Below are 19732 nucleotides of genomic sequence, written 5' to 3'. Positions count from 1 at the left end.
CCCCCCTTTTTTTGCCTGGCTTTTCCTTTGGATGTTCCAGTTCTCCTCCTATATTACGGATCCTAACTTGGTCATCTTCTCTGAGTGTGTGTGTGGCATCGGATACTTTGTAGAGCGCCTACAATTTTGTCACAATGTCTGAACCTGAACAGACTGATTGATTCCAATCCTGTTATGATGATTAAATTGGATATGGCAATTAGAATTTGATTAGACAATTCTCAAGCATTGCCTTTGTTTCCTTTTACTTTCTGGTTGCAGAGTTACCAGAGTGTTTCAAGTTATCATCCTACTGCATGACTACACTGCATTTTAGTTTCAGCTCATGCACAGATCTGGCAAAGTGCTTGGTGTGAAAGCATGAGATGCCCGCTGTTGCCCAATGAACTAAAAGACAGACTGGCTGCTGAAAAAAATGGAAGGCTGCTATTTAGCTCATATGTAGATCTGTCTGCCTGTAATCCTTAGTTTATGTCTAATTAATGTCCAATTATGGAGCAATACATCTGTCACAACTGAAGATTGAATGTTTGATTGCCATTAAACAAAGAAATTAAAGAAATACCAAACTTTGGTGCCCGTTTCCTTCAGACTTACTACATCACTGGCCCATACGAGGACTGGACCAAATAAAATGTGAGTTAGTATGCAATAATTCATGGGCAAATGTTTTCATGGCACTACAATGTATAGACTGATGCTCCATGCATTCAATGTTGATAAAACAGACTATGATTAGCTTACTAACGGGATGTGTATGTACTCTATAAGTACAGTATATGTACAGTGGAGAGTCTGTATACATATACAGTATATATTTATATGTGTTTGAATATAAATGTCTCACTCTTGGTATGGTATTATTCACATTTTTCATATTCCCCCTGCTCCCTTCCTAAAATGTTTTGTATTAGTTTTATTTCTGTTAATGTTATTTGTATCTCTAATCCTTTTGATAGTTTTGTTAACTTTCTTTCATTATTTGGAAACTCTGGTATTTAGTAAATTGTTAGGATGTGTGACAAGACCCCAGATTAGATGACTGTTCTCAGGTACTGCAGTTAGACTCTACTGTTGTACACTTTATCAAGGACCTTCTTCCACTGCTCAAGCATAGTGACGTTAACTTTGTGGTGTTCTTCTGCTTCCCATTGCTGTTCAGGCTTTGTATTCTTTAGCCCTTATCATTTTGCTTTATGTAGCATTTTGACTTTCAGTTCCGTCTTAGCCTTCACTTTTGGAGTTGCAGAACTGTGGTATTTTGTGTTTTGAAACCTTCTTTCTGGGATTGCAATATTCAATTTCAAATTTTGTATTCTCTTTTTTCACTTTGATTTGGCTTTGTTGACTGTGCTGGCTGCTTTACACATACCTTAGCCTGTTTAATGACTGTTCTGGAGTTTCACCCTGTATGACTTCATCTCATGGTAAATTCCCATCAGCCTTTGGAATTTATGTAAGTATTTTTGTATTTGTTTTGCATTTTAGGTTTAGGTTAATGATCTTTGCCTCTTTTGTCTTTATTTCATTGTTTAATATTCTTATTATTTGCCATATTGTCTGTTTTAGGCAGGAATGATAGTAAAAGCATTATAGTATATATATATATATATATATATATACAGTATATACTGTATATATGCATTAGTTTTTAGTATGTATATGTTGTCATGCCATTATCAGGGTCCCAAGAAGGTAAGCAATATGACCCCAGACCAGGAGGGATTACCTTACCTACTTTCTCCTTTCTCATACACAACCCAGAGGCTTTTAGACCGGAGGAGTGGTGACATCACTTCCTCTATCACCTCGTCCTTTCAGCCAATAAAAGAGGAACCAAGCCATCGGAAGTCCGTGTTCAGTCTGGACCTGATGACCTTCCTGAGCACTAGGACTCTTTGTCTTTATTTCCTAAAGCTGATGCTGTTTTTTTTTGCAGCCTCATGTGCCATTTATTTTGCTTTTTGTTCATCAATCTTCATTAAACAGGGTTGTCACCTGACTCTCCAATCCTTGGTATTGAACCCATGTCTTCATCTTTACAATGTATACACATATATGTCTTTAAATGTATATGAGTATGCACATCTATATTGTATTTCTGACATATTAGTGGACAGTATGTATACATACAGTGTTTCAATACCTTTATATGCATGAGTATGTATAGGTATAGGTATCTATTGTCATAGATTCCCAGGGATATGTCCCCACCGGGACGCCGGAAGAAGCAGGGGACCGGAAATGGGACAATATTTTCCCTGGAGCGCAGGTGGGTGGCCTTCCTGGAATACAGGGGGGGTCACGAAGCTATGAATCTCAACCCTGTGCAAAGACGAAGTTACTACCGGGGGCGCCCGGACGTGGTTGGAACCGTGGATGGTAGCAATTCTGCCACACCAAGAAGTGCTGCCAGAAGAAATTCCAAGGTTACCCGGAGTGCTTCCGCCACACCAGGAAATGACGTTAGCCGGAGCACCTGGAGCCTATCCTGGTCATTACAAAAGGGCCCTCCTCCCTCAAGAAGCTGAGCCAGAGTTGGGAGGAAGGATACGAAGCTTGTGAGAAGGGGAGAGGAGGTCATTGTGTAAAGAAGAGAAAGAGAAAAGACTGTGACTGTTGACATTGTGGTATTGTGAGATTAATAAAAGTGTGCATTTTGGACTTTCCGGTGTCTGTCTGTCTGTGTCAGGGTGCATGCTTTTCACACTATGCAAATGTTGTTGTTTTTATATATATATATATATATATATATATATATATATATATATATATATATATATATAAATATATACAGTGGTGTGAAAAACTATTTGCCCCCTTCCTGATTTCTTATTCTTTTGCATGTTTGTCACACAAAATGTTTCTGATCATCAAACACATTTAACCATTAGTCAAATATAACACAAGTAAACACAAAATGCAGTTTTTAAATGATGGTTTTTATTATTTAGGGAGAAAAAAAATCCAAACCTACATGGGCCTGTGTGAAAAAGTAATTGCCCCTTGTTAAAAAATAACCTAACTATGGTGTATCACACCTGAGTTCAATTTCGTAGCCACCCCAGGCCTGATTACTGCCACACCTGTTTCAATCAAGAAATCACTTAAATAGGAGCTGCCTGACACAGAGAAGTAGACCAAAAGCACCTCAAAAGCTAGACATCATGCCAAGATCCAAAGAAATTCAGGAATAAATGAGAACAGAAGTAATTGAGATCTATCAGTCTGGTAAAGGTTATAAAGCCATTTCTAAAGCTTTGGGACTCCAGCGAACCACAGTGAGAGCCATTATCCACAAATGGCAAAAACATGGAACAGTGGTGAACCTTCCCAGGAGTGGCCGGCCGACCAAAATTACCCCAAGAGCGCAGAGACGACTCATCCGAGAGGTCACAAAGACCCCAGGACAACGTCTAAAGAACTGCAGGCCTCACTTGCCTCAATTAAGGTCAGTGTTCACGACTCCACCATAAGAAAGAGACTGGGCAAAAACGGCCTGCATGGCAGATTTCCAAGACGCAAACCACTGTTAAGCAAAAAGAACATTTGGGCTCGTCTCAATTTTGCTAAAGAAACATCTCAATGATTGCCAAGACATTTGGGAAAATACCTTGTGGACTGATGAGACAAAAGTTGAACTTTTTGGAAAGCAAATGTCCCGTTACATCTGGCGTAAAAGGAACACATCATTTCAGAAAAAGAACATCATACCAACAGTAAAATATAGTGGTGGTAGTGTGATGGTCTGGGGTTGTTTTGCTGCTTCAGGACCTGGAAGGCTTGCTGTGATAGATGGAACCATGAATTCTACTGTCTACCAAAAATCCTGAAGGAGAATGTCCGGCCATCTGCTCGTCAACTCAAGCTGAAGCGATCTTGGGTGCTGCAACAGGACAATGACCCAAAACACACCAGCAAATCCACCTCTGAATGGCTGAAGAAAAACAAAATGAATACTTTGGAGTGGCCTAGTCAAAGTCCTGACCTGAATCCAATTGAGATGCTATGGCATGACCTTAAAAAGGCAGTTCATGCTAGAAAACCCTCAAATAAAGCTGAATTACAACAATTCTGCAAAGATGAGTGGGCCAAAATTCCTCCAGAGCGCTGTAAAAGACTCATTGCAAGTTATTAAGGGTGGCCCAACCAGTTATTAGGTTCAGGGGGCAATTACTTTTTCACACAGGGCCATGTAGGTTTGGATTTTTTCTCCCTAAATAATAAAAACCATCATTTAAAAACTGCATTTTGTGTTTACTTGTGTTATATTTGACTAATGGTTAAATGTGTTTGATGATCAGAAACATTTTGTGTGACAAACATGCAAAAGAATAAGAAATCAGGAAGGGGCAAATAGTTTTTCACACCACTGTATATTGTGGACTGTGCCCGGCAGTTTACCCCAGCCATGTCCCCAAAGCCGCCAGATGGAGCCCTCCCTGCAGTATGGAGATACCCCGAAGACCAGCAGGGCCTTATGGACATTGTAATTTTTATCCTCAGCCCTGCTGGATACCACAGGGGCCGCAAGAGGGAGCTGCAGGGAGGACCAAAGACTTCTTTTTGCCCTATACCCCGGAAGTACTTCCAAGTCACATGAGCGGAAGGGATGATGTACTTCCGGGGTGAAGATAAGGACTATTTACCCCGACCCGGAAGGAATAAGGACTTGTTGACTGTTGGGGAGGAACACCTCCGGGTCAGGGAGTATAAAAGGACCATGGGAACTCCCAGACAATGCGCTGAGCTGGGTAGTAGGAGGGCAACGCGTCTGGGAGTGGAGGATTGTGATTATTGTTATTGGATTATTGTTTATTTATGAATAGTGTGAAGTGGAGGGTGCTTGGTGCACGTTATTATTATAATAAAAAGAATAATTGTGACAGTTTTACCAGGTGTTTGGCATGGTACCTGAGGGTTCAAGGGAGCACTAGCGCCCCCTACTGCGACTATATATATATATATATATATATATATTTATATACAGGGCAGCTTGACCTATCAGAAAAAGACCAAATGATTGCAATATATACAAAAATGAAATGTTAATCAAAAACATTTGGAAAAAAAGGTTACACTGATTCAACAAACAAGAAAATAAACAGCAAAGCATAATGCCTTTTCTAACCCTCAATATTCAATCAAGTTACCCACAATCTAACTGTATGCAGTGGCTTCCTCACATACTAACATTTAGGATGTTTCCACTATACTCTTTCTTTTCATTTCTGGCTGAACTTCTTGCCTAGAATTCTGGCACTAGAACGTTGTATATCCTTTTTATATGTCTTCCTGGGATCTGTGCCTACCCTAAACATTGTAAGCCTGTCTCAGTATGGTGCTCTCTGGTGTCCCTTGTGCTATTTATAGCCTAGTCTGATTCTGTCACACAAGACAGCTCCTTGACGCAATCCGACATCACAACATATCACTTACCAGAAGCAGCATACATCGACTTTCTGTAATGGCACCAAAGCAACCAAGAAAGCCAAGCAAAGTGATCACAAATCCACTAGCGATCAGAAGGTCAAGAGTAGGAATGTCTGAGGAAAGGACCTATAACAGAAAAACAAGCAGCACACGTTATCGGGGGGGACATTTTATTTAACTTTATGACCCACTATGCAAACAGGTGAAAAGGTAAGCAGCAAACTGCAAACTTTACTCTCTGTATACATATGACTGCACTCCTACCCATCCCACAAATACTATCATTAAGTTTGCAGATGACACTACTGTAACGTGGCTTATTTTACAAGGAGGTGTGTCGGCCAACAGAGATGAGTTCCCGAGACTAACAGAATGGTGTTCAGTGAATAACTTAACACTGAATATCACAAAAACCAAGGAATTCATTGTGGACTTCAGAAAGCACAGCACATAATCGGTTTCTTTCTACATCAACAAAGACCATGTGGAAAGGGTGCACACCTTCAAATTCCTTGGAAACCACATCTCAGAGAACATTTCCTGGTCGAAAACAACACAGCAACAGTCGAAAAAAGTGCAACAGAGACTGCACTTTCTGAGAGTGTTCAGGAAAAACAACTTGGAGCCAAAACTATTAGTAGCTTTTTATTGTTCAACCGTTGACAGCATCCTAGCAAACTGTGTCACAGTGTGTGACACCAGATGCACAGCAAAAGACAAGAAGGCTCTCCAGAGAGTCATACAATTACAGGCTGCTGTCTGCCCTCCCTGGAAGACATTACCTACTCCTGTTAACTCACCAGAGCCACAAATATCATTAAGGATCCTTCACATCCTGGTCACCACCTGTTTGAACTGTTACCCTCTGGTCAGCGTTATAGAACTTTGAAAGCATGGACAGATGGATTTAACCATAAATACATTGAACAGAAATAATTAAATTAAGGCAGGTTTTTGGTCATTGCTAGGAAATAGACTCCCCAGTGAAATGGTATTTTTTATTCTATCACTGATGGATTAATTTAATCTAATTTCTTTTTAACTGTATATTTAACATTATGCAAAGTTATTGTCTGTTTTACCTGCATTTTTATCACTCTTTAATTTAATATTATTTTTTTTTTATCAGTATGCTGCTGCTGGAATATGTGAATTTCCCTTTGGGATTAATAAAGTATCTATCTATCTATCTATCTATCTATCTATCTATCTATCTATCTATCTATCTATCTATCTATTTTACATATAATATACTGTTTTTCTATAAAATGGGCTAAATGTGCAGTATCCTTTAGCATAATAATTTTTTTTAATATTTTGTTATTTTTATGTTGTTCTTCTTGTGTATATTATTATGTGTTGTAGTATTGTCTTGCTTTTTCCACAATAGTAGTGTCATTTGCTTGTTATACCCAGTTGGAGTTGCGCTCTTAATTTTGTTGTATTTTTTTCACAATGACAATAAAGGCTTTCTATTTCTAAATTTTAAGTTTAGGTTAGCAAAAGTTGAAAAAAGGCAATTACAGAATATTGCAAATGGGCCTTTGTTAGGGAACAGCTCAAAGGTTAATGTTCTGCAGCAATTAAAGCAAATTAAGCCTTGCAAGTTGAAGCAAACAGTTTGCACAGGTGTCCCAACTTGTGTTGATTACTTAAAACCCCCTCTGTCTGTCATAAAGCAGAGTTGGAAGAGACTGTTATTTCACCCTCTAAAGTACTACTTGTACAATATTACACTGACATAGAAAAAATAAACAATGGAAAATAAAAAAATAAGTCAAGGAATCATTAATTGTACAAAATGTTATTCAAATTTTTGATTCATCGCAGTAGCCACCTTTTGCTGATATAACAGCCAAACTGTGGGAGCCATTTTGAGTCACAATGCCAGTCACTCTGTGCAAGTCACCAGCTCTGCCTCCAGCAAAAGCACCCCAGACCATCACATGTCTTCCTCCATGTTTGACAGTTGGTGTCCCACACTGAGGACTTTCACCAAGTTGACAGCGACTGAAGATTTCAAATTTTGATTTACTGGTCCATAAGACTTTCTTCCAGTCTGTAGTAGTCCACAGCTGGTATTTCAAGGCCCTATTTTGTCATTTAAGGTATGGCTTTCTTCCTGCCAATCACCCTGTCAAACCTGCAGCACAAAGTCTCCTCTTCACAGTACAAACTGAGATTTGCTTTTTTCGACGGCAGTGTTAAGCTGTGCTTGAAGCTCTTGTTGTGCTGTGAGGCGCCTGTCACACAAACTGGTGACCCTCAGAAACTTGTCTTCTGATTGGGCTGTGACTTTGGGTCTGCCAGATCTCTTCCTATCAGAGCTTCTTCCAGATTCCAATTGCCTTTGGACTGTGTTGGACACCATGACATTCACTGATACTTTGATTTTTTTTAAAATGGCAGGCCTACACTTCTAAAGGTAATAATGCTCTGTCTCATTTCATTTGTTAATTGCCATTTTCTTCCCATTATGCAGTGTAATATATTCCAAGTAGTACTCCAGAGGGTGTAGTAACAGAGTCTGCTCCAACTCTGCTTTAAGACAGATTTATGGATTAAGATTACTGCATCTAGGACTTGCTGTTGGTTGTTTTTTGGTTTGCCTTTCAGCTATATGTTTTGGTCCTCCTTGTTTTTGTTCTTGTTTTTGAATGTTTGTGAAAAAAAAAAATCTTTGAATATATCTGTTTTGCTACTGTAGATCAGAAGTTCCACATTTTCCCTCTTCTTCATAGTTAATTTTGCATTTTAAAGCCCTTAACCTTGTTTTGCTCTGTGCAGGCCAAGAAGCCTGCTCCTCAAGTCTGGGCTAAGGCCTACTTTATTGTCTGGCCTTACTGATGCCTAGTTTTATTTTGAGTTTTGTGAGCCTTGCAGGGATCATAGCAGATTATTTTATATGCTTTAATATAGTATTATACAGGGTGGGACAAAAGTAGGTATACAGTATATATTCATACTTACCTATGGACTTTATTTTTAGGGGCATTGTAAAGGAGAGGGTTTTTGAAAGGAAGGCCCCACACAATGAATGGATTGAAGGACTTCATGTTGCAAACATTTATGGATATTGATGCTAAACATTTGTGTGTTACTCTGGGTCACAGTGTCAGGGACAGGTTCCAGGAATAATGTAACGTTGTTGGAGGACATTTTGAGTACCTAAGAGACTAAACATGACTAACTCAGTACTGAATACCTACTCAATACCTGTTGTCACACACGTGCGAGTAAGAGGCAGCTAAAGGGTCTGAATAATTGTAATAAAACATCTGACCAGGGGGCGGCGGAGTGCGCTGACTGTCTTTCTCAGTTCCCTACAGATTTTTTCCGGGGAAATTCTGCAAGGTTCTTGCACCTCAGAAGACATCACTTCCGGAGCTGACCCCTGTGCTGAAGTCACTTCCGAAGCCAGCCCCTTTGCTGACGTCACTTCTTGTTCCAGCCATTTTGATTGGCATCATTTCCTCTACGGCCCTTTAAAGCCTCCATCTTGGGCTATTGTAACCAGTTCTTCTGTGGACTCTGTTCTATGCACATCGTGCTTCAAAACATAAACTTTTGCGGCTGGGAAAAACAATATACGGGTGGCTGCCCCAAATCTTTATGATGTCTTTTGTGTATTCTTATCACACTGTAAAATAAAAAGAAATGATGAAGAAATACTGTATACCTACCTTTGTATTTATTTTTATTCTATTTCAAAAGCAAATCAAAGATATCAAAAATAGGATCAGTTCTCCAACATACAGTTCTTCGATAATACCTCATCTCTAACATTAACTATATTGGGCCAGCAGAGCAGCAAATGGCCGGCCCTTAACAGTAGTTTCTTTTCTCCATGTCTTGTGACTGTTCATGATATATGATAGACATTATATTTAATTCAATTCAGTATTACAAGTTTTTCATTCAGGTGAGATGTTTTGGATCAATCATTGGCCTTCTCTGTTGGAGTAAAATCACAAAAGATGTTGGGTGTCTGCTACCAACAACATGGTGGCAAAACACAAACTTAAAGACTTTAACACTGGCATGAAAGGAGTTTGTCCAAGTAGATTGCGAGTGAACACCTTTCATTATCACAAATGAATTTAGCACTATGAGAACAACAAAGCCAACAATCGGAAAGAGAATGACCTAAGCCTCACAAAGAAGGAGTTACAGAAATAAAGTGAGGCAGGTAGTAGCTGCCAACTTACGTGGCTATTCATGTTCATTCTCAGGCAAAGTGAAAATCCAAGTACAAAACATCCAACGAGCTACATAAAGGAAAATAAATAAATACATTGTTATGTATTGACTGCTCTTTCTGCAACAGAAATATCACAAGCTGATTTTAAAGTGACAGAATCTGTGTAAAATGATGTGCCCCCTTCCTATTCTCCACTGTTTTTGCACATATCACAATCACACAATGAATGACCTCAGAAATGTAGAGAAAATGCAATATTAGAGAAAGAGAACCTGATTGAAGACAAAATAATGGAACTATATTTAAAGATTAAGAGTCTTCTTGTTTTGGCTGCTCCCATTAGGGGTTGCCACAGCAGATCATCTTCTTCCATATCTTTCTGGCCTCTCCATCTTGTTCTGTTACACCCATCACCTGCATGTCCTCTCTCACCACATCCATAAACCTTCTCTTAGGCCTTCATCTTTTCCTCTTCCCTGGCAGCTCTGTCCTTAGCATCCCTCTCCCAATATACCCAGCATCTGTCCACTGCACATGTCCAAACCAACGCAATCTTGCCTCTCTGACCTTGTCTCCCAGCCATCCAACCTGAGCCGACCCTCTTAGCATCTTTACCTCTGCCACCTCCAGCTTTGAATTTAAAGGTTAAGAGTGTTATGTGTTTATTGTAACTGGAACACAGAGAGCTTCATCAGGGTTAAGCAATGAGTCCATGGCATAGATTGAAAATTATGGGTGCAACTCCATAGAAACCAGGCTATAGTGGTGATGGTCAATCAAAAGTTGGCAGTGTGGTGTAGTAGTTAAAGCTTTGGACCACAAATCCTGGGGTTGTGGGTTCAAATCCCCCCCCCTGACGCTGTGTGACCCTGAGCAAGCAACTTGACATGCCTGTGCTCCAATTGGAAAACCAAGAGAAATGGAACCAATTGTATCATAGATGTTGTAAGTTGACTTGGATAAAGGCATCAAATAAGTAAATAAATGTAAAAACACAGTGTTGCTATCAACAGATAGTGTCAATGAGGGCTACTACTACTAATGATAGTCTCAAACTGCTTAATTCATAATTCAATTAATGGTCACAAGGAGGCAGCACATATCCTAGTAACATCAAGTGTAAGGTGGAAATTAAATCTGAGTGGAGTGCTTGTCTATCAGAAGATTCACAAACATAACGTATTTTAAATGGCCAATTAACTTAACTTGCATGTTTTTGGAATCTCAAAGAAAACCAAAGTACCCTAAGAATGTGAAAAATCCACAAAGGTGATTCCTGAGCCTGGAACTTGAGCCAGCTGTGAAATAGGAGCACTAACCACTGCACCAGCATGCCAACCAAAAATGCTGTACTCCTCTCACAGTGGGGTCTATTTGTATTTTAAAAAAGCACCTTGACATTATGATAGCTGTAAAAGGATCAATATAACCTAAACCTGACTAAAGAAGGGTTTTGTGTCTCTGAATCTATTTAGAGATGGGCATCGATCGCAGTCTAGCCCACTGTCACCTAGCTGTTGTGGCTTATTGTACTGTACAAAGTACAATGATAAAGTTCTCATCTCTAAAAAGGTTTGTTAGAAAAACTGAGCAGCAGACAAATAAGGGCAAGGCAGTGAAAAACAGACCTGACATAAAAAGGGAGATTGAAAAGGTAAACTGGCAATAAAGGTAAGAAGAGTAGGCAGATTACACAGAAAGTGTATAAGGTGCCCCTTTAGGCAAACAGAGCGATCAACACAAGCCTTTGTTACTTTTGCCTGATAAGTGACAGCAGTACATCAACTGTCATGGAAAGTAAAACACAAAGCTCAGCAACAAAAACAATGCCATCTATTTAATAAAGCCTCATTCTGGGACCCTGCTCAATGAACAACATCAGATTCGCCCATCACACCCAGCAAATACCTTGATGAGTAGCCTGTGATAAGCCTGTATATTGAAATGATAAAATGGTTAGCACTATCAACCTGTACTGGTGTGCCCCTTCTCCCTTCTTCTGACACAAGTGTGACTTCTGGTACAAGGAATGTACCTTTAGTTCATTAGATAGACTAGTTTCCTGTTATCCATAGGAAGACCTCTTCTATGGATCTTAATCCTGCTTCTAGGCTTTGGAATTAGTTGTTTTACCAAAACAAAGATCAGCTTTGGGAGATGCAAAAACATCTATGGCAAATTTGTCTGTATCTTCTTTTTTTTTTTTGTAACCCGAAGGGGGAAATTGTTGTTTTGCATGACCTTTGGAGGTTAGACTCTTTTGCTTCATTAGGCTACAGATCTCCAATGGCTTTGGCTAGGCCCAGAAATACTGGAACCATTCTGTAAAAGGCACAAGTGCAATTTCATTTTCTGGTTGAGCCTGGAGAAATATTCACTGAACTAAGGGATAAAGATGGACTTTGGCTATAATACTATAAGAATTAATCATGCAGTCTTCTTCTTCTTTCGGCTGCTCCCAATAGGGGTTGCCACAGTGGATCATCTTCTTCCATATCTTTCTTTCCTCTGCATGTTGTTCTGTTACACCCATCACCTGCATGTCCTATCTCACCACATCCCTAAACCTTCGCTTAGGCCTTCCTCTTTTCCTCTTCCCTGGCAGTTCTATCCTTAGCATTCTTCTTCCAATATACCCAAGCATCTCTCCTCTGCACATGTCCAAACCAAAGCAATCTCGCCTCTCTGACTTTGTCTCCCAACCGTCCAACCTAAACTGACCCTCTAATGTACTCATTTCTAATCCTATCTTTAACTCTGCCGCCTCCGGCTCTGTCTCCTGCTTTCTGGTCAGTGCCACCGTCTCCAACCCATATTACATAGCTGGTCTCACTACTGTCCTGTAGACCTTCCCTTTCACTCTTGCTGATACCCGTCTGTCACCAATTTCTCCTGACACTCTTCTTCACCCATTCCACCCTGCCTGCACTCTCTTTTTCACCTCTCTTTCATAACCCCCATTACTCTGTACGTACTGTTGATCCCAAGTATTTAAACTCATCCACCTTCGCCAACTCTACTCCCTGCATCCTCACCATTCCACTGACCTCCCTCTCATTGACACACATGTATTCTGTGTTGTTCCTACTGACCTTCATTCCTCTCTTCTCTAGAGCATATCTCCACCTCTCCAGGGTCTTCTCAACCTGCTCCCTAATATCGCTACTGATCACAATGCCATCAGCAAACATCATAGTCCACGAGGACTCCTGTCTAATCTCATCTGTGAGCCTGTCCATCACCATTGCAAATAAGAAAGGGCTCAGAGCCAATCCCTGATGTAATCCCACCTCCAACTTGAATGCATCCGTCACTCCTACCGCAGACCTCACCACTGTCACACTTCCTATATAAGCACTGTGATTAATTGGTTGCCTGGTTTTGAGAAAAGACCTGTGCACGTGAAGAATCATCATCATCAACATTGTTCGACTCCGGGCTGAGTATGAATGTCTCACCTTAATCAATGATGCAGGGTTTATTTACTTATTTGGCTGATGCCTTTATCCACGGTGACTTACAACATTTATAATGCAATTGGTTACATTTCTTTTGGTTTTTCCAATTGGAACACAGGCAGGTCAAGTGACTTGCTCAGTATCACATAGGGACAGTGGTGAGTTTGAACCCACAACCTCAGGGTTTGAAGTCCAAAGACTTAACAACTACACTACACTGCTTGCCTGCCATGGAATCCTATATGGTACAGTAACAGCCCCAAATATGCAAACACAATGGATCCAAGTAGTTGTCACCAAAAATGTAGTGCTTGAACCCCTGGAACATCTGCATTGTGGTTGTCTATCTGGTCACTTTTCATCCCGCAGAGTGTTTAATCAGGCTCGCAGAGTATGCTACTGGCCAACCATGCACAGTGACATAGACACCTGGTGTAAGAAACGCTATGCCTGTCACAGACAAAAATCCCCAGTGCCCAAACTCTGGACACCCATGGGAGATGTTCCTGTCGTCCGTCCATTTCAAGCTGCCTGTGACTTCCAATGGTAATTGTCATGTACCTTTAATACAGGATATTTTACAAAATGTGTTAATTTTTATGTTCTCCTGATTGAAAGTCTACTACAGTAGCAAATTGCATATCTGACCATTATATTTGTGAACATTAGGTACCAGAAATATTGCCTACAGACCTTGGGAGGCAGCATGATTCTGAACTGCAAAGACTACTTTGTCTTCGGTATTAAAAAGACAGGTACCTCTTCATATAATCCAAGGTTAGAAGACAAAGTTGAAAGATTCAACAGAACTCTAACAGATCAGTTGTCAAAAACCCTGCTATCTCACTCTCTTGAAGTACATGATTATTTGGCTCAAGTTGCTTTGCATACAAAACTTCCACACATGCCGGTACTGGATATACTCCACACTTCCTCACACGTGGATGTGAGGCTAGGATACCTTCAGATGTCTGCTTTGCTCACCTTTGCCCAGAAATCCTGACTGCTGTTTCCCCATCCATGTTTGTTTCTGGAATACTTTTAAGCTGACTTTACAAAATAGTTTTACTGCAAGTGTAAAACAAAAGTGTTCTCATGACATTAAATATCTCATGAACCATACAATATAGGTGAACTAGTGTAGGTGAGCACTCAATCCAATATTTAAACTCATGACTGTGGGGGACAAGGAAAAGAGGAAGACAAGAGGAACAAGGATACACTAACTTTCGATACACTAACACAATGTCTTACTGGTATTTCTGAATGGATGAATAGTAATTTTCTCAAACTAAATAAAGAGAAAACTGAAATCTTAGTAATTGGCAATAATGGATTCAATGAGGTTATCAGAAATAAACTTGATGCACTAGGATTAAAAGTTAAGACGGAAGTAAAAAATTTAGGGGTAACCGTTGACTGTAATCTGAATTTTAAATCGCATATTCATCAGACCACTAGGACAGCATTTTTTCACTTAAGAAACATAGCTAAAGTTAGACCTCTTATATCATTGAAAGATGCGGAGAAATTAATTCACGCTTTTGTTTTCAGTCGACTAGATTACTGTAACGCACTCCTCTCAGGACTACCCAAAAAAGACATAAATCACTAGCAACGAGTGCAGAATGCAGCTGCTAGAATCCTAACTGGGAAAAGAAAATCCGAGCACATTTCTCCAGTTTTGATGTCACTACACTGGTTGCCTGTGTCATTCAGGATTGACTTTAAAATACTGCTTATGGTTTATAAAGCCTTAAATAATCTCGCTCCATCTTATATATCAGAATGCCTGACACGTTATATTCCAAATCGTAACCTTAGATCTTCAAATGAGTGTCTCCTTATAATTCCAAAAGCTAAACTTAAAAGAAGTGGTGAGGCGGCCTTCTGCTGTTATGCACCTAAAATCTGGAATAGCCTGCCAATAGGAATTCGCCAGGCTGATACAGTTGAGCAGTTTAAAACACTGCTGAAAACACATTACTTTAACATGGCCTTTTTATAACTTCACTTTAACTTAATCCTGATACTCTGTATGTTCAATTCTTCATAATAACTATTCACAGTGGCTCCAAAATCCATACTGACCCCTACTCTCTCTTCTGTTTCTTTTTCCGGTTTCTTTGTGGTGGCTGCCTGCGCCACCACCACCTACTCAAAGCATCATGATGCACCAACATTGATGGACTGAAAGCCAGAAGTCTACGTGACCATCATCATCAGGTCCTTCCATGAAAACCCTAAATACAAAGAGGACTGTTTGACTTATGTTAGGTAGATTGCCCAGAGGGACTGGGTGGTCTCTTGGTCTGGAACCCTACAGATTTTATTTTTTCTCCAGCCTTTGGAGTTTTTTTGTTTTTCTGTCCACCCTGGCCATCGGACCTTACTCTTATTCTATGTTAATTAATGTTGACTTATGTTTATTTTTTATTGTGTCTTCTGTTTTTCTTTTCATTTTGTACAGCACTTTGAGCTACATTTTTTTGTATGAATATGTGCTATATAAATAAATGTTGATTGATTGATTGAAGGAAACCAAGAGGAAAAGAAGAAGGCCAAAGGAGTTTTATGGATGCAGTGAGGGAGGACATGATGGCAGTCGGTGTGGCAGAACATGATGTAAAAGGCAGGGACAGATGAAGACAAGATGATCTGTTGTGGCAACCTCTAATATGGGAGCAGCTGAATGAATAAGATGATGACTATGGTGGATATTATTGGGTCTATGGTTTGGGACTCGGTGGTGCCCCTACTGATTAAAATATACATTTAAAAAAAATAATTTATATAAGTAATACATGTGCAACTATTACCATTACTTAAACATGACTCACCCAGAACATAAAATTCACATAGAACATTGAATACTTCATACACTCATTGACACCAGCCATTGTCCTCTTCTCTGAAAATGGGGTCGGATGATGGTTCTGGAAATACAGCTGTCTGTTCTCAGATCCTTACACCTTGCAGGTAGAGATACAGCTGATATCAGTATAGTAATGGCATATTTATTGTAATCTGTTATTATTCTGTATCAGTGATGGTTGATGATTCATTGATGGACAGTCTAGCTATGGTCTTGTGCAGCAATTAACAGGACAACTAACACAAAGTCTATAAAGAAACTTAAATTAATAGATGGGTAGGAATAAATAGGAATAGGTTAGATAGGTAAGAAAGATACATATTTTTTATTTAAGTGTATATATATATATATATATATATATATATATATATATATATATATATATATATATATATATATATATACTGTATATATACACACAATGCATTCGAAGTCTGAATCAAAATCTGATTGTATGGTTGATCTGCAAGTAGGCAAACATCCGTCACGGGTGCCCTCTCAGTTGCGAGAAGCAGATCATAGAATGTTACATAGTTAACTGTCAAATAATGCAAAATAGGGCGGAACATGTGTTGTGTACTCTTTGCATTATTTGACAGTTAACTATGTAACATATATATATATATATATATATATATTTATTTAAGTATAAAACTGTAAGCTATATTATGTTTACAATAGATAGATAAGACAGGCATGTTACATGCATGCAGGTATCTCTGTCTAGAGTGGAAATGCAGTCTAATAGTCATGAAGCTCCAACAAGCAGTATAAATTAACACATCCCAATGAATACATGATATTCTAACAACTGTTTGATTCAGACAAACTTAAGTTTGTAGACAGTGTGTAAATAAAGTTCAAAATGAAGAAGTCACATCCTTAAGAACTTGAACTTACCCAGCTTTGTTTTTACAAAATGAACATTTTAGGTGCAAAGTTACTTTTAAAGATCAAGCTAAGATAAAGACCTCATTCCCTTCTGCATATAAAAGAAAAAGAACAAAGGCCATTCATTTTCTCTCACTGCCATTCTTTATGATGGTGACTGAGAGCTATTTATAAAGTGGGAGGATCTAAAGATATCTGTGGAATTTTCTAGAGGCCTGAGACTGTTCCATTTCACTTTGATTGTGCAGGGAGGTCCATCTAGCTGACCTAAGTGACAGGGGCACTGTACTGTTTGGATATTTTCATAATAATTGGAGAATTAGGAAAAACTCGATTATATGTAACCATTATTCATTACTAACCTATGCCATGGTGTTGATCAAGTTCCTCATCACACAAAGTGGTACAGCGTAGATGCTAAAATACAATCTTCCTCTGGTGTCGGAGGAGCTTTTTAAACTCTGCATTTCAGTGGCGGGACTCTCTGAGGTGTGCAGACCTGGAACTGGCTAGATCTCTGTAGGTGGGTACACCTTTAATTGGTCTGGTCACTCTGATGGCTGTCATACTCAGGGAGTAGCTGTTGCTGTGGCAGATCAGCTCCTTGCAATGGTGTCTGGTGTCACTCCTTTAAATAAGTGTATTATAAAACTCAGTGTTGTCTCATTGTATGCTCCATGGTGAGTGATGTCTCAGTGAGGGAGGCATTCTATTCACAACATTGCTTGGTGGTTGATGGGTGTCCATGAGGTGACACTCCTAGCACTGACAGGGTTGGCTGTGAGGATTATGTCAGTCCCCATGGGTCTGGTGACGTGAAAGTGGCTCAATGTTCCTTGACTTTACAAAAGGTCAGGGAATGCAGATCCCTGGATCCTGGTTCCAGTGCTCTGAGCCACATTGTTGGACTTGATACTCCAATACTGGCAGTTCGGTGAAGAAGTCACATCCTCGTGTACAGATGCTGGAGGGTCTGACAAAACTGCAGAGTTTACAGAAGTGCCCAGTTTATGTATTCTGACCATAGGCTGAGGCTTCACAGGATCCCCCACAAAGCGCGTGTGGAACTGTGAGTGCTCTACAGAGTGGAGGCAGAACCTCTGTTTGTTTCCCAGTTGATTCTGGGGTTCATCAGGGGTGTCTTCTTGTTCCTACTCTGTATAATGCTTGCATAGATTGGGTGTTGGCCAAGGTTTTGGGGTCCAGAGGCTGTGGGGAATCTGATCTTGACTTTGCTGACGATGCTGTGATCTTCATGGAGTCAATGGAGGCTCTGATTGGGGCTCTCAAGAGACTGAGAGAGGAGTCCGAGTGTCCTGGATCAAAACCAAGATCCAGGCCTTTAACGACCTCTTAGGCACAGCCAACACCAGTGTGTCTGTCTGCGGAGAGAGTGTCGATCTTGTCAAAAGGTTTACTTACCTCAGCAGCGACATTCATGTCTCTGGTAACTTTTCCTATGAAGTCTGTAGATAGATTGGGAGAGCATGGGAGGTCTTGAGGTCACTAAAAGGGGTGTGTGGTGCTCTTGATATCTCTACAATAGGACAAAGGTCAAAGTCTTTAGAGTCCTGGAGCTTTCTGTTTTGCTATATGGTTGTGAGACATGGACGCTAACCAGTGACCTGAGACAAAATCTAGACTCCTTCTCTTCTGACTCCTGTTCTATGTGGAAAATCTTTGGGTAGTGCTGATTTGACTTTGTTGCTGATGGAATCCCGAATGAGGCACATTACCTGCATTGTGAGGGAGCACTACGGCCATGTGGCGCTATTACCAGAGGGTGGACTGTCTCACAAGATTCTCATTGCTGCGGACCCAAGTGGGTGGACCAGGCCAAGGGGATGCCCACGTAAAACCTGGCTGCGGCAGATAGATGGTCATTTCCGAAGGGTGGGACTGGACCACGTGTCTGCCTAGGGGTTTGCCAACTGCTACAGGCTTCTTTTTTTGTTTTGTTTTTTTTTGGAGTGTGGCATTCCTAAATTGTCAAGTGGTTTCAGAAACTGCACCAGAGCAGATATATAAAGCCATGTCATGGCTAGGGAGCCTTTGAGCTAGGCATCAGGAGGCTAGAAAGTGACAAAGGCTCACTAGCAGGCAGGATAGACTGCTTGTCTGCTTCGGGAATTGTATTTCCTTATATTTTATGTCTCACTTTCTGATATGGTTTAAGATCATGCTTATTGGTAATGGCAGTAATAAAAGAGCGTTGTTTTGTGTATTCACGGTTTATCTTATCAGTTACTAGTAAGAAGTGTAAGTAGCTCAGTTGTGTGGAAGATCTTCTCCATAAATTTTCCATGTTTATCCGCTGGGTTAGGCGGCTGGCGTCCATGCACACTACATTCAGGGGGAGCAGCCCTGGACAATGCAATACATCCCCCTGGACGCTAGATGGCCGCCCCCCCTGGGGTGGAGCAGTGCCTCGGTTTCCCACAGGGCTCTCTGGGAATTGGAGTTGGGTGCAGCCCTGTTGGGTCCCGCAGGCATCGCCAGGAGGTGCTGTGTTTGGGACTCCTGAGCCCGTGTGGGCAGCATATTCATCACAACAGGAAGTGCAGCTGGAACTCGGTGATCAAGCACCTGGAGCACTTCCGGGTGAACTATAAAAGGAGCCAGCGAACACCACTCAGTGGCCAGAGTCAGGGGAGGAGGAGAAAAAGGTTGACTGGGAGGATTAGTGGTACCAGAAAGAGAAGAAGAGTACTTTGCTTGAGTGCTTGGGACTGTGTTGTGGCTGAAGGGATTACGGAGAAGACGTGCTCTCCAGCTGAAGAAAAATAAAAGTTTGTTGAGTTTTACACGTGCCTCTCTGTCAAGTCTGTGTTGGGTTGGGTGCTATACAGCGTCCTTATCACACCGCCTAGTGAC

Source organism: Polypterus senegalus, chromosome 8 (assembly GCF_016835505.1).
Source record: "Polypterus senegalus isolate Bchr_013 chromosome 8, ASM1683550v1, whole genome shotgun sequence".
Lineage (NCBI taxonomy): Eukaryota > Metazoa > Chordata > Cladistia > Polypteriformes > Polypteridae > Polypterus > Polypterus senegalus.
Note: the sequence above shows the minus strand (reverse complement) of the source record.